Here is a 27,844-nt window from a genome sequence, read left to right on the forward strand (position 1 = left end):
GTTAATTACAGGAGAAACAGACGGAATTAGATGCTTCTGAATTATAATATAATAAGCTGAAGAACAATGCTTCCGTTATCGTGAGACTGAAAATATGATTCCATGTATTTAGTATTAGAAGATTCTTTATCCACTTGCTAAAACTCATTTAAGAACAAGAACCTACGATGACGGCCACACAAATTTGACTTTTATATTGAATGTGGGTATTGGCTGTTTTTTTTTTAAAGTGAAAGTGTAAATGTAAAGGAAAATGATATTATTTCCACACCTTACAACTTTTTTTACCACCTTAAGTGGCATCATGGTGTGATATTTTGATTTTGATTTTGAATTAAATTTTATATTCTCAGGCACAGGAAATTGAAAATGTTTCTTGCGCATAAGTACATTTTTGTTTCATTTTCACTTATCTAGTCTTTTACCATTTTCATCTCAATTTTTCAAATCTAATTCACTCATTCTCTCTGTTTAGTTTGTTTCTTTCCACCACTAATCCTCCACCCATGAGAGGAAGAAACAATTTCATTTTGGCGGTGACTCTCCTTCAATGGCGAAACTAAGTCTGCCATTTTCGTTTTCGATCTTCATCCATTATTTGTTTTCTTCGTTCCTTCCCACCCACGAAGTCTATTACCAAAGAAATCTCCCATACACAATTGTTGCAAGGAACCCTAAAAGGGGCGTTGGTCTAGGATCAGTGTTGAAATTTGGGCGCCTTCATTTTCCTTGTGAGTGTTGCTTTGTTGTCTAATTGGTGTGTAAAAGGGCATTCTCCAATAGGGTTCAAACCGGTTTTTTTGTATTTTTGGGTCAATTTGACTTCAAAATTGTAAAAATGGGTCCATTTAATTTTTATTTGTAAAACTGGGACAAGTCAGTAAAATGCATAACGACATTATAGGTGAAGTCGTCATATTTCTTTCCGGTTTTTATTTTTTATTTTTTAAAATGTGAAGTCGTCTTCTCTCAAGACGGTTTTAGTGAAGTTGTTGGACTCTATGACGACTTCACTCCAGACTTTTTATTGCAAATAAAATACTTCTCTCCTCTTCAATTCCAATGAGGTGGGTCTACAACGGGCAACTTAAATGCATTTGTCAACATTTATACTATCAAATGTTCATTGGGTTTGTGAAAAAGTTGTATTGGTTCTCGAAAAGAGAAAATTGGTCAGCCGCTTGAATAAAACTGCAACATTGCAACATTTATTTTTGTTGTGTCAAAAAGAACTACAACTTTTCAAAACTGCAACTTTTGAGCAAAAAAAAAACGAAAACTAAAGTCGTTAAGGTACATGACGACTTCAATTTTTTATACACACAAACTATCATCTGTTATGACGATTTTGTTTTTTGAAAAAAAAGAAGGTTAAATCATTTTAGAGGTCCCCATTTTTGTAGCGAAATCTTAAGTAGGTCCCCCCATTTTTATTTGACTCAATTGAGTCCCTATTTTTGAAAATTCGTTGCAATCAGTTCCTTTTCGTTAGTTATACAGTAACAATGTAATTATGTGCCACGTATTAGCATGTGGTTTTTATGATTTGTTTTTTAATTTTTTTTTATAATTTTTTTAAAAGAATTTAAAATTGGCACGTGTCAATCTGATATTGTGCCACGTGGCAAAAACAATGTGATGTGGCAGTGGTAGTGGCAGTGGTAGTGCCATGTGTCACTATTGGATGTGAAAAATCTCAATGTAGTATCTATATTTGTTATTTTGTCTCAATTTCATCCCTGCATCAAATTTAATTTTTATATAAATTTTACAATTGTATTTTTATTATAGTCGATATTTTAAAAAAAAATTGAGTTTATTTAAATGTATATTTTGCACTGATATTTATTTAATTTTTTAAAAATATTTATATATCTATTTATAAATAAATGTTAGAGTTGCTTTAAAAATAAAATTTTTATAAATTCAAATATAAAATTTTAAATATAAATTCTAACATTTGTCTATAAAAAAAATTATAAATTAAAAAAAATTAAAAAAATCAAAAAAACCGACACGTGACACATAATTAACACCATTATTGTACAACTAACGAAAAGGAATTGATTGCAATGAATTTTCAAAAATAGGGACTCAATTGAGTCAAATAAAAATGGGGGAACTTACTTGAGATGTCGCTACAAAAATGGGGACCTCTGAAATGATTTAACAAAAAAAAAAAAGAAAACCAGTAGAACAGAGAATGACTTTCCTTGTGATGTCGTCCTTTGCCATAACGACTTGTTCCTATTTTACAAAAAAAAAAATTCAACGGAGCCATTTTTACAATTTTCACTTTAAAGGGACCCAAAAATACAAAAAAAAAAACCGTTCAAACCACCAAGCAACCAATTTCAATCGGGTTTTTTTTGGGTATGTTCTTGCTCCATTTTTGGATGCCCTTATTATATGTGAATAGGTTGTTTCCTAAGCATTGTTGTAGTCTTGGCGTAGCTTGAGTTAGGTATTATGTTTATGTATCATAAGCATTTTTGTGAATGCCGTTTCTTTGTGATTTGAATCATTTGATTTACGAAAATGCAATATTTTTTAGGAAGTTAGGAAGTATTCTTGTTATCACCATTTTGAAATCATCATGTTTCTGATTAATTTAAGAATGCAAAATGAATGTTTACTATCACAATTGATAGACTTTGTTTACAACATAAAAGTAGAATTTAATCTGAACTAGTAATTTTGTAGAGGGGTGTGTATGATAGTGTACTATATGCATATGAGAAAGTAGTGATAGAAGAGGGTGGTGGAGAACTTTATATAGAAGCAATTTGACCCGTATAGGACTAACCTTGCTTTCTTCAATGTTGTGGTTAAACTTATGATGCAAAGAAAAAAATGAGAAACCGAGAGGAAAAAAAAGGTTGTAGAAAACCATTTAATATACTAGAATTGTTTTTTTCTTTTATATTCAAAGAATATAACATAAAGAGAAGCAAATGTATCTGTTATGCTTTATGTATATAATATAGAAAAAATAGATATTTGGGTATGGTGTTTGGTGTTATGTTATTTGAATATGGTGGGTGGAAAGAATCGTTTTCCATTATAATAAACTAAGAGTGAAAATATGTATTTATAGTTTTTGCATGCAAACATCCCAACCATGCTCACAAGAACACAATGGCAGCATAGTATGTTGGGACAGTGAAAGACTATGCCTGCACGGAAACTTGTTTTCTTCGCATGCATGGAATGTTTAATGGAGATTGAATGTGCGTTAAAGTTGATATTTGAAATGGTTCCTATGAAAGTTAATCACAAGGTTTTTGAAAGACCATTGCAATATGATACGAAGGTTTACCATGGCTACACTAACAAGAAGTACTCCCTCACTCAACTAACCCCAAAGGAAAGGAAAGTTCATGAAAACCATCAGATGATGAAAAAGAAAAGAGAACAAGAAATAGAAATCTTTCATTGGAAGTACAAACAATGAAAAAATCATTTTATTAGCAAATTATGTTTGTGTTCTTCTTACCCTTTAGATTTAAAGACACACAGTAAGCATTTCAGACAATATGAAAACCAAGTCAAAGAATCTCTACTGTAAAAAGAAATATAATTAATATCAAGAAAATTCGAGAACAAATCTTCTTAATAAAAGAATAATGAGAAGCAAATCTTGAATTAAAAATATGTAAACCCTAATTAATGAGAACATGTCCTGGGAGAAGTCCCGAGTCTCTTCTTGGGGACTTGGAATGCACGCGCGTACTCTTAGGCTATAAAAGGAAACGCAAAGCCTCATTGTTTTCCATACACAGCTTCAAGAACATAAGGCACTACTTTCTTTTGTTTTCTTGAAGTTTATATACGAGGGGTTTCGAAAGACTCTCAAGGGTCTTGTCGCCCCCAACCCTAGGATATATAATCTATCTGTCCAAGATATTGAAGGAGCTTCTTTCTATTGTTTTCGTCTTGTAAGGGGTTGGGGGCGGCCAACTTTCGTCTTGTTTTCAAGCACACCAGGTATGTCTTCTCTAAACTTTTTTCACTAAGCTAGTTAAGTCACACTAAAAGCAAGACTTTCAAATCAATAAATTGCCCTATAGGAGCACGACGTTACTTTAATCTATGTATTTTATTTTCTTATATGCAAACTCATAATTCATATAAAACAAATTTCATTTTTTTTTTCTGTTAAAAACACCTTTTAATTTCATTTTATTTTATTAAAGTTGTGTTACAAAGCACGTTTTTCTCTTTTTTTTTGTATTTTTTTATTGGAATCTTACTTTGTAGAAATTTTTCCTTTTCTTAAAACTTTTTTATATTTTTGAAATTTTGTTATTTTTTGAATTTTTGTTAAGTAAAGAATGAATTAGTGCCTTTTTATGTATTTTACTTTTATGAATTCAGATAATTTTATTAATTTTATTTATTTGGTAATTGAATTATATATATATATATATATATATATATATATATATATATATATATATATATATATATACTAATTGAAAGATAAATTTCTTACAGACAATTTTAATTCTCATTTAATTATTTTTAATTTTGTTTTAATTACTAATAAAATATCTTAAAGAACTTAATTATTAGTGAAATATCTTAATAAAGTAAAGACAATAATTTATATACTTATATATTTTATATATGCATGTGAATTTTTTATAATTACAATTATAGTCATGTTTATATTATATTAATAATACAATTTTTGAATGAATTATTTTGGGTTTGTGTGTCAAGATCTGCCACTGTTAGTAGTGCATTTATTTTACGCACAAAAAGATGGGAAACAACAACGTTGCTTGTTTTCACCGTCATAGAGGGAGTTTTCCATTTCCATGTCTTTTTCAACTGGGAACACATGCTACCATCAACATGACCCCATCTACCACTCACACGTTTAATGATGGATCATTTTCTGAAAAGAGAGAAGTTTCATACACCGTTGAAGGGTCCACGTGCAATCTCGCGTTAGCAAGATGTGTTTACAGAGATGGTAGTGTTGACTTGTTAACATTCTTAATCCATGACAGCATAATATGTTCAAACAGTATGGAAATGTTATACCTGCAAATATATAAAACCAACACTGGTTTTCTTCACATGATCGACTTTAAATCTAATGGTAGCTCCATCCCGTGGACGAAGACGAAGAAAACCGTTCATCCATACGGTGATGTTACAGACACTAAGGTTTACTTGTATGCCAGTGCAAACAGGTCTGGTCTTCTTATTTGGAAGTGCAAGAAAACCGCTTATCATGAGGATGCTAAGGAAGTGACTATGGCACACTATTTTGTTAATGGCAACGGAACAACGGTTGTTAACAGATCAATTGAAACAACAAATGTTGGATTTTCTGTTTTGGTAAAGGTTGGAGTTTGTGATGGGAAATTTGATATAATATCGGAGGGTCCTGAGCAACATCCTGTTTCAGCATTATTATACATGTTCAATCAAGTGAATGAAAGTGGGATTTGGAAGCCAAGCATGTGTCCTGATTGTGGTAAGCATAGCCAAGTGTCTTGGCAGTCTGATTTTGAAGACAACGATGGTGTTTCCTTACCACCACCTCAAGGCAGTAGACAAAATGTAGTAACCATTGTCAATGATGGAAGGTTCAGAGGGCATGCTCCCGGTGCTTCCATCAGATGTATGAATTTCAATGCTTATAATTGAGGAAAACCCTTACTTGATGTATGTTAAAGTTTGAATGTACTACAAAATGTATCTCAACTGAGAAAATAATGGAGAGAGATCTGGTTCTTACGTACTCCTTTATAATATAATAATAGAATAATTTGTTTCATCGTCGTCTTCTGCCACAATCAACTTTGATTCATGTCTTTCCTCATCCAATTTTCTTCCTCACACTTTTCATACCCATATTTCTCTAAAACTTGACGATGACAATTTTTTACTTTAGCATCAACAAGTTCTTTGCCACCATTCGAAGACTCAAATTGATAAAATTCATGGATACACCGGGCAACATAGACGAAAGTTGTCAAATATAACCGACCAAATCGCTAAAGAGAAAATTGGTCGGTCATCGCCAAAGTCAACTAACACATAATTAATCTAAACAAATCCGTAAACAAGCTTAGAGGGAAGTGGGTCGTAATTAGGTCGTCCTTAATCAAAAGTCCATAAAGAAAACTATAAATACAAGTCAAATGTATGGTTGTACATTTACTACGTATTTATTACAATATTAATAGCTTTAACCGTTTGAACTCAAGCTAACTTTAGCATCAAAGTATCTTTAATAGGTACCTACCGATTGGTTGACAAACAAATTATCCAAAGGAAAAGGATATAACATCGAAGTGAAAGCATCAGAAAATGTTTTAGGGTATGTTTGACCCTACACCCAAAACATTTGGCGCCTATCGTAGGATTGAGCGATATGGTTTTACAAACTCACATGGTGACCACAAGGAACATGACAAGTAGTGTTGCGCAAGATAGAGTATGTATGACCAGGCCTACCACGAAATTGGCAAACGGTGGAAGCGGTGGAACTAGTGGTAGTGGAACAAATGATATTATTAAATTTGGACATGAGCATATGATTGCTTAACAACTAACATTCTTGTTGTACAACTAGAGAAAAAACTTTGTTGACATGTGGAAAAGGTTCATTAAGAGGACATGCAATCGATTTTATATTATTATATAAGTTAAATATGTTTTTGGTCCCTTAACTTTAAGTGAAAATTAGAATTAGTCCATTCTCAAAACTTTAGCTCAATTTAGTCCCCCAACCTTAAATATGTGTGAATTTAGTTTTTTTTTAACTAAATTTTGTTAAGTTCATTTGACGTTTCAAACACGTTTCATGATAGTTTCTTAACTAATATTGAAACAGAGATGTGTCAAACAGAGTAAATAACTTAAAAGCTATCAAGAAAAGTATTTGAAACGTCAAATAAAATTAACAAAATTTGGTTAAAAAAACTAAATCCAAACATTTCTAAAGTTAAAAAACTAAATTGGACTAAAATTTCAAAGATTAAATTCAAATTTTCACTGAAAGTTAAGGGATCAAAAACATATTTAACCCTTTGTAGACAATAAACCTCACTATACTATGCCATCGACAATACAATTTATAGGCTCACAAATTATAGGTCCATGAAAAATACATACCCGGATGTGTTTTTCCGTTTGTCTACATCTTTGCACCAATCACTATCTGAGTACCCTACTAGTTGGTAGTTGCCCGACTTAGTATAGTATAGTCTGAGTGATATCGTTCCTCGAATATACCTTAGTATTCGCTTCAAAGCCTTCCAATGACTGTAGCTCGGCTCCACCATATACCGACTTACTATTCCAACACTTAATAGTAAGTCTGGCCTTGTACTCGTCAGATAGCGAAGGCTTCCAACCAAGCTTCGGTACTTGCTAGCATCAACTTAGTCTCCTCCATCAAACTTCGAGAGTTTTGTACCCAGTTCCATTGGGGTTGAAACCGGGTTACAGTTTGTCATCTTGAACTTGTTCAAGATCTCCTCGGCATACCTTTCTTGGGACACAAAAATGCCTTTCTCACTCTGTTTGACTTCCAAGCCAAGGAAGTACTTCATCAATCCCATGTCTGTCATCTCAAACTCCTTTGTCATTATGTCCTTGAATTCTTGAATCATCTCAGTATTGTTCCCTATGAATATAAGGTCATATTCATAAATAGCAACAAACATTACATTACCTTTACTTTTCTTTACGTACTGAGCATGTTCATATGGACATTGCTCATATCCTTTCTTCCTAAAGTACTTGTCAATGCGGTAATTTCATGCTTGATGAGCTTACTTCAACCCATATAGTGCTTTCTTCAACCTTAGTACTTTCTTCTCTTATCCTCTTCTCATGTATCCCAATGGTTGAACAACATAAACTTCTTCCTCCAGGACTCTATAAGATCCACAGAACTTAATTAATTAAATAATTAATTAATTAATGAATGCGGGTAAGTAGTGTATTTATGGCATTAAATTTTGATGGGTATGACGTGGAAAAGTGCTAGCTCATGTGGTTGAGAGTACTTGGTTTGTGTGAGAGGACTTGGGTTCGAGTCCTATGTATGCCAATTGTATGTTATTTAATTATTATTGTTTTAATAATATGATGGAGCATGTTTCGTATGATACCATGCTTGAATTGGGTGAGTTAGCATGAAACATGAATTGGCAACCTGATGGTTTAGCATTAAATTGGCTTTCGCATGGTCATGGGTTCAAACCTTGGTGGCGAAAATTTAAATTTCTTTATGCTAAAAAATGGTATGGCATAAATAGGAAAAGGTGGAGAGAACCCTAGCAGAATGGGGCAGCTAGGAAGGCTAAAAAACAAATACTAAAGGCCTTAAATAACAATAAAACTTACCATTAAAACAAAATTTTCGTTTTAGGCATTAAACCCCTTTAAGGCACCTTTAAAAGGCAATTTTTGAGAGAGAGGAGGGGTTTGGAGAAGTTGTTTTCTGAGGGCTTTGCAAGGGTGCAAAAATTGGGAGGGCTTTGGCAATTGAGAGCATAGTGAAGGGAGGGTGTTAGACTGCCTAGTGATCAAGGAGGGATTTCCAACATTCTGCATTTTTCTAAGCAAGGGAAAATTTCAGGTTAGGGGAGCTGAACTCAAAATTCTATCATAGATGCATTGTCTTGATTGATTTTAATGAAACTATGCCCTGAATTTCGTGCTGCATATGAAGGAATTTGGGGTTGAGGGTTTTGGGTACTGTTTCATTGAAATTTGACCTAAATGTATGTATATATTGGGGTTGTGTTCTGTATATTCTGTGATTTTCCAAGGTTGGGTGGTTGGGGTATATTTTCGTGTCCAAATATGCTCATATGTCTAATGAAGTTGTACTGAATGAATTGGTATGTTTTGGTTTGTGTGTTGAGTCTCTGGTGCATTGTTTGTGTGCGTGAATTAGTGCCAGAACCTGCAATTCTCGCTCAGGCGAGCTAGGCTCGCCTCGGCGAGATATGCAGGGACTCGTACCCTTTGTCTGCTCGAGGCTATCGCTCAGGCGGAGGATGTTTGGTTTGGGCGAAAGGTCATCTCACTTAGGCGAGTGAGTCTCGCCTAAGCAAGAACTCGAGAGGGTTGGGCGATTTGGCTTGGGCATTCCGCTCAGGTGGGAAATCCCATTGTTTTGAGCGAAAGAGTATCTCGCTCAGGCGAGAGTCTCTCGCTTAAGCGAGAACGCGAAGAATGTTTTGATGGTAGCTTAACTCGCAGCCCAAGCAAGAGGTTTGAGTCTTGGGCGAAATGTAATCTCGTCCAGGCGAGTGTAACTCGCCTAAGCGAGAGTTCGAGGCTAGTTCTGTGTGTGGTGCTCGCTTAGGCGAGGTAATCTAGCTTAAACGAGATGGACTGGAGTGCTTAGGCAAAGGCTTGAACATTAACAAAGGATGGTAGGATTATGTGTTTAAATGCGTATGATTATGTGGTATTAAACTGATTGGTGGTGGACTTGGGAATGTGTGAACTATCATGCTTCTAGGGTATCTTAATGGTGGGCTTGCTGGTGTTCCATGGGTTGTGGCCCGGAACGTATCCTTGGGTTGTAGCCCAAGATAGGGGATAAGCACGTGGCATTCTATGGGTTGTGGCCCGGAACGACTTCCCTTGAGTTATGGCTCGGGATAGCGGATGAACACGAGGAACATTTGAGTTGTGGCTCGGGTTAGCGAGTGTTGCCGGTGTGAGTGTGCTGGTTGTGGCCAGTACGGATGGGTCCAGATGGATTGCCCTCCTCAGTATTTCGCTGACGAGTTTGGTAGTCCTGGGACATTACGAACTATGTTCGTATCTGGGAACTCCACCTGGTGTTACGGTGTGTGATCCGTAGCATGGTTTCCGCACGTGCTCTATCGGTTATGGCCGATAGGTGTGATAGCAGGGTGCCTTGAGGTACTTAATAGAAGATGTAGAACACTGCTAACATGGTTGTGGCCATGTGGAAGAACTGGAACGAGTCTCCCTGATGAACATTAATATACATGGTTATGGCCATATAGAAGGAAGGTAACGAGTCTTCCACAAGGTGCATCAGAATACATGGTAGTGGCCATGTGATAGAAATGGAGTAAGTTCTGTGGGAAATGAAAGGATATTATATTTGGTTGTAGCCATGCGGTATAAGGGAAGAGTTTTGTGTTATTGATGTATTATTTTTATCGATTATACATGTATATGTGTGTTTGGTATATTTATATGTTGTTTTATCTTTTAGCTCACCCTATCTGCTTGTGTTTGGCGATGATCGTGTACGCGGTACACGTGAGCAGGTGATGATGCAGGTGGAGCTGGTGAGGCTTAGCTGTAGAGAGGGGTTTATCATGGGATCCTTAAATTTATATTTTCTTTATTTTATTTGAAATGGGATGTAAAGTCTCATGGAACATTTTGGTTATACTTGCAGTTTTGTATTTATGGACGTTTTAGTGAATTAATAAAGTTTTAAATTTCCCGTGTTTTTGGAAAATGAGGTATTATTAAATGTAATGTAATTAATTACTTTATTTTATTTTATTAAATTCGTAATATCATGACGGGATGTTACATTTGGTATCAGAGCAATGGTTTTCAAAAGATTTTTTGGGGTCTATGGGGAGTGAGCTTACCGTGTGTGCTTGTGAGATCATTTTGATCATTGTTTGTTATCTAACTTTTGGTATAAAGTCTTAACCAAAGCTGTTTGTTGTGAACAGTTATATGTGGCGTGCTCAGGCTATGTCAAATAGGCGGAGGAGGAATAATGTTGGGGCTAATGAGATCGCTCAGGCGATACATCGGATGGTAGATGCGATGCAGCCCATTGTAGCGCAACCCAGAGCCGTGGTAGCACCCACACGCCTGATGTCGATTGAGGACTTTTTGAGACATAAGCCCTCAAAATTTGCGGGCAAATCCTCTCCGGATGAAGCCGATGCTTGGCTCAGAGAGTGTGAGAAAATCTGCCGAGTGATCGATTGCACAGATGCTTAGAAACTCTCATTCGTCTCATTCCTGTTGATAGCTGACGCAAAATACTGGTGGACAGGCATGCAGCAGCTCAAGCAGACCCGGGGTGAGGAGGTTACCTGGACTTCCTTCAGGGTGAGATTTCTGGAGAAGTATTTTCCAGACAGTGCCAAGCACGAGAGAGAGGCGAAATTCCTCACATTCCAACAGGGGAACCTGACTGTGCAGGCTATACACAGGCAAATGTGAGTATTTGGCCAGGTTCTAGTCGCACACTGTCACCGAGGAGTGGATATGCCTAAAATATGAGGGCAGGCTGAAACACGAGTTGCGCCGTTTCATTGTACCTCTCAGAATCAGGGAGTTCCCAGTCTTGGTGGAGCAGGCCAAAGTTGTTGAGCAGTTAAAGATGGGGCCCAGCAGAGGGGCTCGACCTCAGAAGAATACCTCTGATTCCCGGTAGCAGAAAAAGCCGTATGACAGGCCACAAAGTTCGGTCAAGAAACTACAGTGCTACAATTATGGTGGGGAGCATCTTAGGAGGGATTGTCCAAAACCCTCAGACAACTCTAGTGGTGATAATAGCACTGGCAAGTGCTACGTTTGTGACCACACAGGCCATTTCGCACGTCACTGCCCGAATAAGAAACCAGCTAGAGGTGCACCAACGAAGAAACCAGTTGGGGATCGACCTAGAGCCCTAGGTCATGTGTTCGCCTTGACGACTACCGAGGCAGCCCAGTCAGGTAACTTAGTACAAAATACTTGTTTGTTGTTTGATCACAAGATTGTTGTGTTGTGTGACTCAGGAGTTACTCATTCATTCGTATCCAATGAATGTGTGAGGAGGCTCAGTCTAGTGATGCGAGAGCTGGCGTACGAGTTAATAGTTGCGACACCAGCGTTTGGAGAGGTATCCACCATGTCTGTTTGTGTGGGATGCCCTATGGAGGTGGCAGGCCGCAGGTTCAAAGTGAATCTTATCTGCTTACCAATGGAAGGGTTGGACATGATTCTGGGTATGGATTGGTTGGCCAACAACCACGTGGTAATCGATTGCGAGCAACGCAAGGTGGTATTCCCAGTTGCAGAAGGACTGGAATTGATATCATCCAACCAAGCAGAGAAGGAGATTGAAGTGGGAGCTACATGTTTTATGTTAGTAGCTCAGACGTAGAAGAAGAGTACTACAGAGAAGATTAGTATGATTCCAGTGGTTGATGAATACGTAGATGTCTTCCCTGATGAAATCCTAGAATTACCACCAAGCAGGGATGTGGATTTCACCATTGATCTCATCCCTGGGGCTGGCCCAGTATCTATGGCACCATATCGGATGACACCAGCTGAGTTGGCAGAGTTGAAGAAGCAGATTGCGGATCTGCTTGAGAAGAAGTTTATCCGACTGAGTGCATCACCATGGGGAGCACCAGTATTACTTGTGAAAAAGAAGGATGGCAGTTCCAGGTTGTGTGTTGACTACCGGCAGTTGAATAAGTTAACAATCAAGAATAAGTACTCGCTGCCAAGGATTGATGACTTGCTGGATCAATTGAGGGGAGCAGTTGTGTTCTCTAAGATTGACTTGAGGTCTGGATATCATCAGATCTTATTCAAGCCAGAGGATGTGCAGAAGACAGCATTCAGATCTCGCTATGGCCACTATGAGTATGTGGTGATGCCGTTTGGGGTGACGAATGCACCTGTTATATTCATGGACTACATGAATAGGATATTTTGATCGTATCTGGATCAGTTTGTCGTTGTATTCATTGCCGACATATTGATATATTCTGATGAAGGATTGACCCCAACCAAGGATGAAGGCACATGCTTAAGAAGACTAAGCATGTTTAGAAAGGAAGTTCATTAATCCTTCATCCCTTTCATTTGTGTTTGTTATTTTTCATTCCCTAAGTTGACTTAGTTGAATCAACTTTAGTTGACTTGTTGACCTTTGACTAGGTTTGACTTGTTGACTATAGTTGACTTGACTTAAGCCAACATGCTAATCTATGTTTATTTGCTTTGTAGGTTAATTAGGAGTAAGAAAGCAATGCTAGGTGGCGCATGGTGATTGGGGAGCATAAATGATATGGAGGAGAGAGTAAAGCAAAGGCATAAAGCATAAAGTAAAAGGCATAAAACAAGTGTACCTATGTACCTTTGGTCTCCTTTGTTTTTTTGCACACTTTGGCCACATTTTGGAGACATATGAGACACATTCTTTGTCTCCTTTTGTGCTAGAACGAAATTAGCCTTGCACACACCATAGTTAGCTATTTTGTCTCTCATTTTTGTAACCTTATTTGACCTAGTTTCTAGAAGCTAGGGTTAGGTTTTTGTAGAGACATCCTTTGGTATCTTTTATTTGCTTAGAGGCCCCTAAACTCTTCTATATAAGGGGTGCTCCTAGACATGTAAAAGGGTTGAACATTTTGAAGTAAAAACACTCTTGTGTCTCAACCATTTGTGAGAGTTTCCTCCCTAGGGAGTGAATACTTTTAAGCCTTATCTTGCATAGCAAGTGGCGGCACACATCCACTCATCTTCAAGGTTGCCATGGCTTCTAGCCTACCCTTGTAGTGGCGTGCTTCTCACATTTTTTTACCATTTCTTTCCTTTCCATTTTATGTTTTCTTCTTCCTTTAATTATTCTTGGTTTTCTATGGTTTATGTGTTTTCCATTTCCTTTTTGTTTTGAATCAATCCATCATCTTCTTCTCTTGAGCTTTGTGAAAGGAACCTTCACATCTAGATAGCTTGCTATCTTAATGTCCAGTGGGGATTTCACTTAGCTTTCTTAATCAACTCACACCATATTCAATAATCTTAAAAAGCAACAAGATAATCCTTCATCATATTCTGAGAGTAGAGAAGAACACGCGGATCATCTACGAGTGGTATTGGAAGTACTTAGAGAGCATAAACTTTATGGGAAGTTATCGAAGTGAGTTTTGGCTTGATGAGGTTCAGTTCTTAGGCCATGTAATCTCAGCCCAAGGAATCGCAGTGGACCCAGCGAAGATTGAAAGAGTGGTGAAGTGAGAAAGGCCACAGACTATGACTGAGGTGAGGAGTTTCTTGGGCCTAGCAGGTTATTACAGGCGCTTTATGGAAAGGTTCTCCAAGATGGTGAGTCCATTGACTCAACTCACCAGGAAGGACCAACCTTTCTCTTGGACAGACGAGTGTGAAGTCTGTTTTGAGGATATGAAGAGGAGACTGACCACTACACCTATATTAGCTATCCCAGACACAACCAAGACGTTTGAGGTGTACTGTGATGCTTCATACCAGGGCTTGGGTTGTGTGTTGATGCAGGAGAAACGACATGTTGCTTATGCATCTCGCCAGTTGAAGGTACAGAAGAAGAACTACCCTACACATGACTTAAAATTGGCTACGGTAGCTTTTGCTCTCAAGACGTGGAGGCACTACTTGTATGGTTAGTAGTTTCAAGTGTTCAGTGATCATAAAAGTTTGAAGTACTTATTTGATCAGAAAGAGTTGAATATGAGACAGAGGCGTTGGATGAAGTACTTGAAAGACTATGATTTTGAGCTTCTATACCATCTAGGTAAAGCCAATGTAGTTGCTGACGCCTTGAGTCAGAAGAGAGTTCATATGTCTGCTATGATGATGAAGGAGTTGGAGCTTATAGAGAAACTGCGAGACATGAACTTGAATCTATACACAGGTGCTGATCATATACGGTGCATCATGTTGTAGATCACTAATGAGTTCTTAGATGAGGTCAGGGAGGAACATGGTAAAGATCAAGAACTACAGCAGATAGTGAGTGAGTTGGGCACCGAGAAGAGAAAAGACTTCAGGATGGGCAAATATGGTATCCTGAGATTCAGAGAGAGAGTGTGTGTACCTCGCAGTCGGGTCTTAAGGAAGATGCTCTTGGATGAAGGGCATAAGAGTCGTCTTAGCATACATCCAGGTATGACTAAGATGTATAAGGACTTGAAAGCCACCTTCTGGTGGATGGGTATGAAGACTGATGTGACCGACTATGTCGCTTCTTGTTTAGTATGCCAGAAGGCGAAGATTGAGCACCAGAGGCCGGGTGGCACGTTGGAGCCTCTTGACATTCCCTAGTGGAAATGGGACAACATTTCCATGGATTTTGTCACGCACTTGCCACGGTCTGTGAGAGGACATGACTCGATCTGGGTTATTGTAGACAGACTTAAGAAGTGTGCGCACTTCCTGCCGATTAATCAGAAGATGTCTATGGACAAGTTGGCAGATCTATATGTCCGAGAAGTGGTCAGACTACATGGAATGCCTGTGAATATTGTGTCGGACAGAGACCCGAGGTTCACATCATGTATTCCTCCGGGTTACCCCGACAGAATGTATTGGGAGAGCTCTCAGGTCGAGGCAGCTGACTCCTAGATCATCGGGCCATACCAAATTACGAGGAGGATCGGACCAGCAGCTTATGAGATTGCCTTGACACCTCATCTGGAAAATTTGCACAACGTCTTCCATCTATCACAACTGAGGAAGTACGTGACAGACCCTACTCATGTACTGGAACAGGACGATGTTCAGGTGTGCGAAGATCTGACTATGGGGGTTGGATCGGTGAGGATTTTGGATTCTCAAGTCAAACAGCTTAGAGGGAAGGAGATTTGGACTGTGAAGGTCCTCTGGGACGGGGCAACCCAAGAGATGACTTGGGAGATGGAAGACCTCATGAGGAAGTCGTATCCTCACCTTTTTGTTGGTAAGTTCTCTTTTTCGAGCACGAAAAATTTCAAGGTGGAGGGAATGTAAGATCCACGGAATTTAATTAATTAAATACATAATTAATTAATTAATGCGGGTAAGTAGTGTATTTCTGGCATTAAATTTTGATAGGTATGACGTGGAAAAGTGTTAGCTCATGTGGCTGAGAGTACTTGGTTTGTGTGAGAGGACTTGGGTTCGAGTCCTATGTATGCCAATTGTGTGTTATTTAATTATTATTGTTTTAATAATATGATGGAGCATGTTTCGTATGATACCATACTTGAATTGGGTGAGTTAGCATGAAACATGAATTGGCCTGATTGGTATGGCATGAATAGGAAAAGGTGGAGTGAACCCTAGCAGAATGGGGCAACTAGGAAGGCTGAAAAACAAATACTAAAGGCCATAAATAACAATAAAACTTACTATTAAAACTAAATTTTCGTTTTAAGCATTAAATCCCTTTAAGGCACCTTTAAAAGGCAATTTTTGAGAGAGAGGAGGGGTTTGGAGAAGCTGTTTTCTGAGGACTTTGTAAGGGTGCGAAAATTGAGAGGGTTTTGGCAATTGAGAGTATAGTGAAGGGAGGGTGTTAGACTGCCTAGTGATCAAGGAGGGATTTCCAACATTTTGCATTTTTCTAAGCAAGGGAAAATTCTAGGTTAGGGGAGCTGAACCCGAAATTCTATCTTAGTTGCATTGTCTTTATTGATTTTGATGAAGCTAAGCACATGAGGGAATTTGGGGTTGAGGGTTTTGGGTACTGTTTCATTAGAATTTGACCTAAATGTATGTATATATTGGGGTTGTGTTCTGTATATTCTGTGGTTATGCAAGGATGGGTGGTTGGGGCATATTTTCGTGTCTAAATATGCTCATATGTCTAATGAAGTTGTACTGAATGAATTGGTATGTTTTGGTTTGTGTGTTGAGTCTCTGGTGCATTGTTTGTGTGCGTGAATCAGTGCCAGAACCTGCAATTCTCGCTTTGGCGAGCAAGGCTCGCCTAGGCGAGATATATAGGGACTCGTACCCTTTTGTCTGCTCGAGGCTATCGCTCAGGCGGAGGATGTTTGGTTTGGACGAAAGGTCATCTCGCTTAGGCGAGTGAGTCTCGCCTAAGCGAGAACTCGAGAGGGTTGGGCGATTTGGCTTGGGCATTCCGCTCAGGTGGGAAATCCCATTGTTTTGAGCGAAAGAGTATCTCGCTCAGGCGAGAGTCTCTCGCCTAAGCGAGAACGCGAAGAATGTTTTGATGGTAGCTTAACTCGCAGCCCAGGCGAGAGGCTTGATTCTTGGGCGAAATGTAATCTCGTCCAGGCGAGTGTAACTCACCTAAGCGAGAGTTCGAGGATGGTTATGTGTGTGGTGCTCGCTTAGGCGAGGTAATCTAGCTTAAGCGAGATGGACTGGACTGCTTAGGCAAAGGCTTGAACATTAACAAAGGATGGTAGGATTATGTGTTTAAATGCATATGAATATGTGATATTAAACTGATTGGTGGTGGACTTGGGAATGTGTGAACTATCATGCTTCTAGGGTATCTTAATGGTGGGCTTGCTGGTGTTCCATGGGTTATGGCCCGGAACGTATCCTTGGGTTGTAGCCCAGAATAGGGGATAAGCATGTGGCATTCTATGGGTTGTGGCCCGGAATGACTTCCCTTAAGTTGTGGCACGGGATAGCGGATGAACACGAGGAACCTTTGAGTTGTGGCTCGGGTTGGTGAGTGTTGCCGGTGTGAGTGTGCTGGTTGTGACTAGTAAGGATGGGTCCAGATGGATTGCCCTCCTCAGTGTTTCGCTGACGAGTTTGGTAGTCCTGGGACGTTACGAACTATGTTCGTATCTGGGAACTCCACCTAGTGTTACGATGTGTGATCCGTAGCATGGTTTTCGCACGTTCTCTATCGGTTGTGGCCGATAGGTGTAGCAGCAGGGCGCCTTGAGATACTTAATAGAAGATGTAGAACACTGCTAACATAGTTGTGGCCATGTGGAAGAACTGGAACGAGTCTCCTTGATGAACATTAATATACATGGTTGTGGCCATGTGGAAGGAAGGTAACGAGTCTTCCAGGAGGTGCATCAGTATACATAGTAGTGGCCATGTGATAGAAATGGAGTAAGTTATGTGGGAAATGAAAGGATATTATATTTGGTTGTGGTCATGCGGTATAAGGGAAGAGTTTTGTGTTATTGATGCATTATTTTTATCGATTATACATGTATATGTGTGTTTGGTATATTTATATGTTGTTTTATCTTTTAGTTCACCCTATCTGCTTGTGTTTGGCGATGATCGTGTACGCGGTACACGTGAGCAGGTGATGATGCAGGTGGAGCTGGTGAGGCTTAGATGCGAAGGGGGGTTTATCATGGGATCCTTAAATTTATATTTTCTTTATTTTATTTGAAATGGGATGTAAAGGCTCATGTAACATTTTGGTTATACTTGCAGTTTTGTATTTATGGACGTTTTAGTGAATCAATAAAGTTTTAAATTTCCCGTGTTTTTGGGAAATGGGGTATTATTAAATGTAATGTAATTAATTACTTTATTCTATTTTATTAAATTCGTAATATCCTGACGGGATGTTACAGACTCCATTCAAGAACATTGACTTCACGTCCATCTGATAGATCTACCATTTGTGTTGAGTTACCATTAAAATTAGTAGCTGAACTGTCTCCATTCTAGAGACTGGCGCAAACACTTCAACATAGTCAATTCCCTCATTTTGTTTATAGCCCTTAGCAACAAGTCGGGCTTTGTATCACTCTATTTACCCTTGAACATTCATCTTCTTCTTGTATACTCATTTTACACCAATGGGTTGAGCTCCTTTTAGGAGATTGGACAACTCCCACATGTTATTGCGCTAAATTGCATCAATCTTCTAATCCATTGCAAGTCTCCACTTCTTATCTTGCACCGCATCCTCAAAGGTTATGTTCTCAAAACCTGCCAAAAGACAAACAACATGTACCTGTTCAGTAGACTCATACAATTCTTGCACGGTTCGTATTTTGGGCCGTCAGGGTTCATTTTCATTGTTAGTGGTTTCAAACTTTTCTATAGCCAGTGGTATAACAATTGTGGTGAGTATGAGGTTGTAAAAAAATCTTCTTATGTCGTGCTCCTCATAGTACTTCATGAACTCTGTTTATGTTAACTCGCCTCCCCTATCAGATGGAACAACCTTAATGTATTTGCCCGTCTCCTTCTCCACCATCACTCTAAACTTCTTGAACACCTTGAACACCTCAAACTTTTATTTCAAGAAGTATGCCCATGTCTTTCATGAAAAATCATCTACAAAATAAATAAAGTATCTCTTACCATTGAAAGATTCAGGAATAATTGCTCCACACACATCGGTATGAATTAGGTCGAGTTGTTCCTTTGCTTTGTACTTGGAATTTCTCAGAAACGAAGTTCTCGACTGTTTGCTAAGTACACATTCTTCACACAATTTACTTTTGAATTCCAAGCTTGGCAGTCCATGCACCATACCTTTCTTCACCAGTTCCATCAATCCATCAAAATGTAAGTGACCAAACCGAAAGTGCCACATCATTGTCTCATCCTGGACATCAAGTTTCAAACACTTCTCTTGTATGATCTTTAAGCCCAACTTATACATCCAATTTTTCTTCATCTCTACACGGGCAATCAAATGTCCAATTTTGTCCTTCAAGTCTAGTACTTAATCTTTCATTAAAACTGGGTAACCATTTTCCATTAACTGTCCCATGCTCAAAATGTTACTTTTGAGATCAGGTACATAGTACACATCTCGAATTTCCCCAACTCAACCATCCTTCTACAAGTACCAGATCGTTCATCGACCTTTTACCGTAACCTTTGAATCATCTCCAAAAGACACATCTCCAACTTCTACTTTAGTTAAGTCTTTGAAGAAGTGCTCGTCTCCGCACATGTGGTTACTTGAACCCGTGTCAAGGTACCACACCGAGTTAGTTAAACTGCTTTGTTGTCCTGTCGAGTTGTTTAATTGCATATCCTCGACTCTTGACATCATCAACAACCCCTCTTTCTCTTCAACATCTTCTATGAGAAAATTGGTTGTCACTTCCTTCTTATTTTCAGATCAGCACTATTTTGCAAAATGTCCAACCTTACCACAATTGTAACACATATCCGAGTTACAATCCTTTGCATAGTGACCATACTTGCCACATTTGTAGCACTCAACATTTGAGTTGCTCAACCGACCTCCTCTCCATGAACCGCATCCTCTTCGCGCCAATTTTGGTTGCTGATATATTCTCTCTCTACTTCCTGTCTGCCTCGACCTCGGCCACCGCGACTGTTTCCTCTACTTCCCTGACCTCTTCCTCTACTTTGAGTGTTCTGAGTATAAAAAGCATTCTTCTTAATTGTGACCATTTTTGGAGTGCATGTTCAAGGGACTCTGCCTTCTTCTTCTTTCTTTTCTCGTGTGCCTCGAGAGATCCGACAAGCTCTTCTACCGTGAGCATTGACAAGTCTTTGGACTCTTCAATGGCACACACCACGTTCTCAAAGTCATCTGTCAGAGACCTCAAAATCTTTTCAACAATTCGGCTAGCGGACAATGTCTCTATGTTTCTACTAAGTTGATTTGCCACAGTTTCAACCCGAGATATGTACTCAGCTACACCTTTTGTCTCTTTCATCTTCATGCTCTCCAATTCGCCTCTAAGTGTTTGAAGTCGCACCTACTTCACTCGATCATCTCTCTTATACGCCTTATCCAATATGTCCCATGCTTCTTTTGAAGATTTGGCACTTGCAATCTTCTCAAAGCCGGACTCGTCCACAACTTGGTACAAGATGTACAAAGTTGTCTTGTCCTTCACACATGCGTCTTTCAGCACTTTCAACTAGGCATTTGACCAACCTATAGTGTTGGATGGTTCATCGAAACCATCTTCAACCACCTCCCAATTTTCTTGGGAGCCAAGAAGAGCCTTCATTTTTAGACCCTAATTTTCATAGTTGACAGCCTTTGTCAACTAACCATTTCACTCTCTTTTTTTCAAACACTAAAACACTTGAGCTCTCTAGCTCTCTCTTTTTTTCAAACACTCAAGCTCTCTAGCTCTTTTTCCCTCATATACTCAAGCTAACTGGCTCTTGATACCACTTTGTAGACAATAAACATCACTTGTGAAAAAAACTTTATTCAACTCTTATGTTATGTGCTATTCATGCCATCAACAATACATGCTAAAAAATTTCTGACCGTTGTGCTCAAAACGGCTATAAACGGCTAACTCATTAACTACATAAACATTAACGGCTAGTACATTTACTACCTACAATGGCTAGTTTCTTACAATGGCTAGTTACTCACCACTGCTAATATATTTAAGTTTATTAAAAAACCCAACACCCTTATTATATTGATTATTTATACCATGGAGAAATTGCATAACCCGGTTTTCATGCTTTCTTTGATCAAGACTGGTAGAGACTTGACAGACACATTTTGGCTTGCTCATGCACACAGGTTCTAGTCTGAAATTGTTGACCTCATCCCATATCACCTTGAGTTTTGTAAAAATACTCAAAAATAGTGTGTTCACCATGGCATAAAGAAGCAACGTCCATCTGATGTTCAGAAATGCGAAGAAGATCGCCTTGTGAGTATCGGTTCTGTAAATTATTCCAGATATTGTTGGCATTATCCATCCAGATTATGCTTTGACGGATAGTAGGAGGAGAAACATAATGAATCCACGGTTGATTATTGGTGGCATCAAGAACTGGGGAAACAAGCGTTGCACCCGGGTTTTCATGTTAGGTATCAGAGTACTAGCACAAGTACTCACAACTAAAATAAAAGATGAAAATAAAGGAACACAAAAACAGATAATAGACAACAAATATAATTTATTCAAGGAAAGGGAAAATTGCATACCATTCTCTGTAATCCCAAGGAGAAAACAATGACAACTCCCTTCTCTTGGAAATAGGAAAAACTAATACAAAGAGAACCTTAAAGGAGAAACTAACATTCTCTCTTAGAGGAGAAACTAATATTCTCTCTTAATTCTTCTCTCAAGAAAATAAGCAAAAGGAATAGAAAGGGAGAGACTTTGGGATAATTTCTTAAGGAAACATTGGGCTCCTTTTATAACATTAAAAGTAAGACCCAAAGTAAGTTCCTATTGATGTAGGACTTCTATTATCACAATCTCCCACTTGAAGATTTTGATGAAATTAATCAAATCTTCACACCATGCTTTATTCTCCGCCTTCATGTTGCTTGTTCTTCTGATAGACTTCAGTAGGATCGAATCCACATAGACTTCATTGACACATAATTCTGATCCTCCGAAACGCAATGCAACACTTGAGGTTCCTTCCAAGGACGTCTTGTAAATACTTCATTATTCTCCACCAAACCTGCTATGAACCTATTAACCACTCCCACTGCTTGTGCAATGTTTGGTCTTGTACACATCATAGCATTCATAAGGTTGTCCACCAAGGATGCACGTGTGCACTCGGTACTCAGGACTTCTCCATCCTTTTTGCTTCATTGTTAAGACTCATACATGAGCAACAACTAATAGAAAATAGGGTAGAAATTGGCTTGCAATCTTGCATGTTGAAGCGCTGCAAGATTATCAGTAAGTATTTCTTTTGAGAAAGCCAAACCTTCCTATCTTTTTTGTCTCAGTGAATTTGCATCCTTGAAATCCTTGTTTATTGGTTCCAAGTCCTTCTTCTCATACTTCCTAGCCAATTGTGCCTTCAATTCCTGGATTTGAACTTTGTTTGGAGTCTTCTTGTACGAACTCCTGAGCACTCTCTTTAAACTGTACTAAGATTTGTTCAACCATGCAAACCAAGTTTTCTTGCTCTTTAATGCCTTCTGGTTGGAGCATCATTTCATTTCTGCTTAAAAATAACCTTGTGGGTAGTGGGACCTACAGGTGGTACCCTTTACATTGTTAGCATAGCCCAAGCACTTAATTTTCCCTAGTTTCAAGCTCTACTCGTGCTTTGAATTCCTTGAACTGGTAATAACACATTTGACTTCCTATTGACGTAGTACACCCACAATCTCCTAGAGTAAACTTTGATTCTCCTAGTGATAACTTCGGTAATTCCCTTACATCAGAATAAACCAAGTCTTCTTGTGTTTTCCTTTTTCTTGGTAGTCAAACTAGCAATCTGCGATCTATGACTATGTTTGTTGACTTACCACACAATGCTCGCGTAAAGGTAAAACAACCTTCTTGAGCCCGAGTAAGAGATTACGTTCTGTTTGGATTTGCAAACTTCGCTCTGACTTATACCCAAGTTTACGATGTCACGTCAACATTGCTTATTCTTGACTCGTCGATGCAATCATTGCATTAGCATCCTGCAACGTATCTCCCAAAAGCACATACACATCTACCATGATCTTCTAAGCTTTCATGACTTACCAGATCTCTCCTCTTCTTCACAAAATATCTTCGTCCTCCGAGGTACTTGCCGTACAACCTTGTGAGGTTGATGCCTCAGAGTTCTTTCCTCCATTCTTCAAATGCCAACAATCTTTCTTCACATGCCCTCTTTTGCCGCAATGGTAGCATTTGAGATGCTTCTTACTTTGACATCTATCATGAGATCGACTCCCACTAGATCCATGTTTTTTTTATCTTTCTCTCGTCATTGTCAAAGCCTCTGCTTGCTTTGCATTTTCCACCATATCCTCTTTGTTCTTTCGCTTGGAGTCTTCTTCAAGAACAACTCCGGCAACATCCTCAAAGTGTAGGAGGTCAACAACGTTGTAATTTGTAATGTTGATGACGAGCTGATCATACGAATAAAGTAAACTCTATAGTAGAAGCTTCGCACGTTCATTTTCAATTATGTTGAAATCTGTTGCTAAAAGTTGGGCAAACAATGTATTTAGATTTTTGATGTGGTTTGTCACCGATGTAGACTCACTCATTCGAAGAGTATAGAGTTTTCTCTTCAAGAATATTCTTGTGTGAAGTGACTTAACATCGTACAAGCTTGTGAGAGTATCCCAAATCTCCTTTGTTGTAGTCTTCTCCGCAATGCTGGATAAAACCGTATCTGCCAATGCTAAGTGCAAATTTGCTATAGCATTATTATCATTTTCCTTCCACTTTTGATCTGTAATGCCCATAGATTTTTCTTCAATTGTCGCTAGACAATTGTCCTTTCTCAAAATTGCCTTCATCTTCAGGTTCCACAATGAGAAATTTTTCGCATTAAACTTCTCTATCTCGTATCTTGTTGTCATGGCTTTAAAACCGACTTATGCACTTCTCACTATGAACAGTACTGTCTACTGGAACAATGCAGGCAGATTGTGAACCAGTGCACCAAGTAATTTCCAGGAAAGAGAGATGGGTCACTAATAGACACACTTAAGTACCAATTCTTTCCTAGCCAGAATTTTCCTAGACATGCACTTTCACACTACCACACTTTATCGACTATCACAACACTATTCTAATGACAATAGCAGTGGAATATAATCACACGAACCAACAGCTCTGATACCACTGTTGGGTATCAGAGTACTAGCACAAGTACTCAACTAAAATAAAAGATAAAAATAAAGGAACACAAAAACAGATAATAGGCAACAAATATAATTTATTCAAGGAAAGGAAAAATTGCATACCATTCTCTCTAATCCCAAGGAGAAAACAATGACACCCCCCTCTCTTGGAAATAGGAAAAACTAATACAAGGAGAACTGTAAGGAGAAACTAACATTCTCTCTTAATTCTTCTCTCAAGAAAATAAAACAAAAGGAATAGTAAGGGAGAGACTTTGGGATGATTTCCTAAGGAAACACTGGGCTCCTTTTATAACATTAAAAGTAAGCCCCAAAGTAAAGTTCCCATTGATGTGGGACTTCTATTCTCACAATTAAGAGAATCCAAGTGTGAGGATAAGTCCCACATTGGCTAGAAATGAGAAAGTAGAGCACTATATAAGGATAAAGACCCATAAATTCATTGCCTTAAGGTTTTGGGTTGAGAGTGATGTCAATACCTTATGTGATTGGACTCAGGTCTTATTGGTGTTGTATCTCCCCAGTGAAACCTCCTTCTCTGTAAACCTAACATTTCTTTTGGGTGAAGGTAAAGATATTCTTTGGCCGTGCTTTCTTCTGTCATGGTAAAGGCCAGAAAATGAGGAAAAAAAAGGTAGAAAAGAAAGAAAGGAACAAAGATGTAGAAAACAAGAGAGATCAGAGCAGTTGCAGCAGAGTGATCAGTCAAAGATTGCCGCCGATACCATATCACAATTCTTACTCAAGCATCAAAGAAAGCAAAGAAACGTTTTGGTTTGCGAAAGACTTTAAAGAAACAGAAAGAGAGAAAAAGCAATCGTGACGGATGAAAGAAAAAGGGAAGAGAAATATATTGATTGTATGAAGGTAATACAAGTGGCTACTAAAGCCAGGGAGAATGGCATATATACAGCAAAAGAAAACGTATTTGTAAACGGCTTAGCGAAAAACAAGCGCTTAGCTCGGCGGAGGAGATATAAGTTAAGTTTTACACAGATACCGAAGGAGGTCCAGCGGGCTAGGCATAGTGGAAAAGAGGTATTATTGTAGTTTCATTGAGACTATGGAGGTGAAGGAAGAAAAAAGAGAGGTGAGCTGGAGGAAGAAGCAGCCCACAATTCATATGAATTCATAAATGTATACACAGTTAATTTCTTAGTTAAAAGTAATAATTGGGCTCAGAATCGATGAAAGCCATAATACTTACCCAGTCTTTAATGTTTGAGTTTTATCTACTGGGCGCCGTCGAGTTATAACTAAAGAAGCATGATTCCATAGGAGAAAACATCTGAATTGTCTGAGTTTTCCACTAGATGCATATCCTGGAGCCATATACATGTAAGTAATTATTGAAGCACGACTCATGAGATTGAAACGTAGCGCCAAACAACAAAATATTTGTTCCAGATTATGGTTCTTGGTTTTTCTTATAAACTGTTGTTGACACTTGACAACAATGAGACCGATGAAAACTGACAACAATCACACATGACATGGCACACAGAGACGAAAAATAAGTTAGTTTGAGATTTTTGAGCTGTGTGGTGTACTCTCTTTACCATGTCTCGTGTCATTAAAGAATAGCATAATAAGTTAATTCATTCATTAAAATCAGGTTATATATTAATGATGCAACAAAGGTTCGTAAAAAGATAAAAAGAAGAAGTGTGTCCCTACCAAAAAGTCCCCGTCACTCGTGTACATGAGTATTAACATCATGAGAAAACTAAGCAAGACCGAAATCTGCAACCTGTCAACAATTCAATCACAACTTCAAATAACATTATAAAACTGAACAATGGAAGTGGGTTTCATTACTTCTACCAATTACACTAAATCAGGTAAAAGAGGACCTCCCTCACACGTAAAACCAGACCTTTGAGAACAAATTACACTTTTAACTTGAAAGTTTGTCAGTGATGACACATCTGCTCCATGAGTGAAAATCAAAAACAGGTTTAGACAAGATGTTGCTATAACAGAGAGAGAGCTTGACCAGATTCCTCACCGGAGATGGAAAGAGAAGTGAAAGGAAAAAAAACAAAAAAAGATCAGAGATAACGTTCTTAGAAATGCATGAGACGCTTCCTCTCCATTGAAAACATCAAATATCCATAATGGCAAGGTATAGGAAAACCTATTCAATACTGATAATATAGGAAGGGATAGTTGAAAAACTACATAAAACCTGATAATATAGGTTTATATCAAAGATTCAAACACAAACCGTTGAAAACTCGATTCAATAGTCACGGATCCTCTGATGGGGTGCTTTGGTTTTGTTGAAATCCGGGGCGAAAAAGGTATAGAAACATTTGTAATATAAAGTCCAAGCACTACACAAAACCAAAAATCAATTGTTTTTGTCAATCATTTAACAGCTATTGCTCCGCCACTGCTAACAAAATAGTGTGCCACGCACATTGCACTAGAAAGATCAAGATCATCTTTACTATGCTTTAATTTTTTACAACATCAAGATTAATATCATCTTTATTATTCCTTATTCTTTCACTTGTTCAAAAGTTGTTCCGATACTGTCAGCAAAGTAGTAGGTAGTGCCTCAGACTCAAAGATTACGTGTTTTTGCACTCTCGATTTAACAACTTAATAGTATCTAATATTCGCTTTCTTATCTAATATTCTTTAATTTTCCACTTGCTACACGCATTTAGGTAGCCTTATGATCATAACCACACATATTCGACTTTTATATCTAATGTGGGTGATGAACGAATATATTGACTTTTTTTTTTTTTTTAAGTAAAAGTGTAAACGTGAAGTCTCATATAAAGGAATCGAAAAGTAGATTAATCAAGAATCAAGCAAGTGGGAAAATAAAAAAAGCATAAACACTAGAAAGAGAAAAGTGGTTTGGAAAAATATGACAGAGAATTATATGCTATTCAATTATAACAATAAGCTGAAGAACAACGCATACTTACAGTGAGTGAAAATATGATTCAATAATCAGTGTAGTTTTGGCATGTGAACATCCCAACCATGCTCGCCACAGAACACAATATATATTGAATAACTGCACATTACCTAATTTAGTTGAGTTTACCATTATTTTTTTAATAACTGCACATTCACTACATTCACACCTTCTTCAACTAATTCATTCCAACATTTTGTGTTTCATGAGACGCTTCCTCATTGAAAAAACTGAAAACTCTATTCAATAGACACGGATCATCTGAGATAACTATCCTCTAGTGGGGTGCTTTGATTTTGTTGAAATCCGGAGCCAAAAAGGTATAGAAGTGTTTCGGGTGTAGGGACCAAACACTTACTAAGAACCACTTCAATTGTACTCCTTTCTTCTTAAAATCTCCTCTCTTCACAACTGCGGTGGCTTCTTCTCCAAGAAATCTTCCTCCTCGCTCGATCGGTCGAACGGACGATCGGGGTACCTGTCTAAAAGGCTCTGATGCTTAAGTCAATTTATGGCCCGATCGGTGTATATGTGTAACTACCGTAATAAATGCGAAATTAAGATCCTCACCAACCTACCTTTGGACCCTATTTATAGTTTCCGGTGTGGGCCTGTGATTAGGGTTC

The 27,844-nt window shown here is 38.2% G+C and overlaps 1 long non-coding RNA gene across 4 annotated transcripts; it reads right to left on the reverse strand.

The window, feature by feature from the left end:
- Nucleotides 1–416: 416 nt before the first annotated feature.
- LOC114173732 (uncharacterized) lies at nt 417–26,780 on the reverse strand. Of its 4 annotated transcripts, XR_014992960.1 has the most exons (5): nt 26,508–26,780; nt 25,958–26,030; nt 25,488–25,602; nt 24,760–24,877; nt 417–2,247 (listed from the first exon to the last, which is right to left on the reverse strand). It is a non-coding gene; the product is annotated as an uncharacterized LOC114173732 (long non-coding RNA). The 4 variants fall into 4 exon arrangements; XR_014992959.1 differs by lacking the exon at nt 24,760–24,877 and having other exon boundaries at nt 26,508–26,746; XR_003602552.2 differs by lacking the exons at nt 417–2,247; nt 24,760–24,877 and adding an exon at nt 5,229–18,681 and having other exon boundaries at nt 26,508–26,748.
- Between the last annotated feature and the right edge of the window lie 1,064 nt (nt 26,781–27,844).

This window comes from Vigna unguiculata, chromosome 2 (assembly GCF_037176805.1).
Source record: "Vigna unguiculata cultivar grain cowpea cultivar isolate G323 ecotype 2 chromosome 2, ASM3717680v1, whole genome shotgun sequence".
In the NCBI taxonomy this organism is placed as follows: Eukaryota; Viridiplantae; Streptophyta; class Magnoliopsida; order Fabales; family Fabaceae; genus Vigna; species Vigna unguiculata.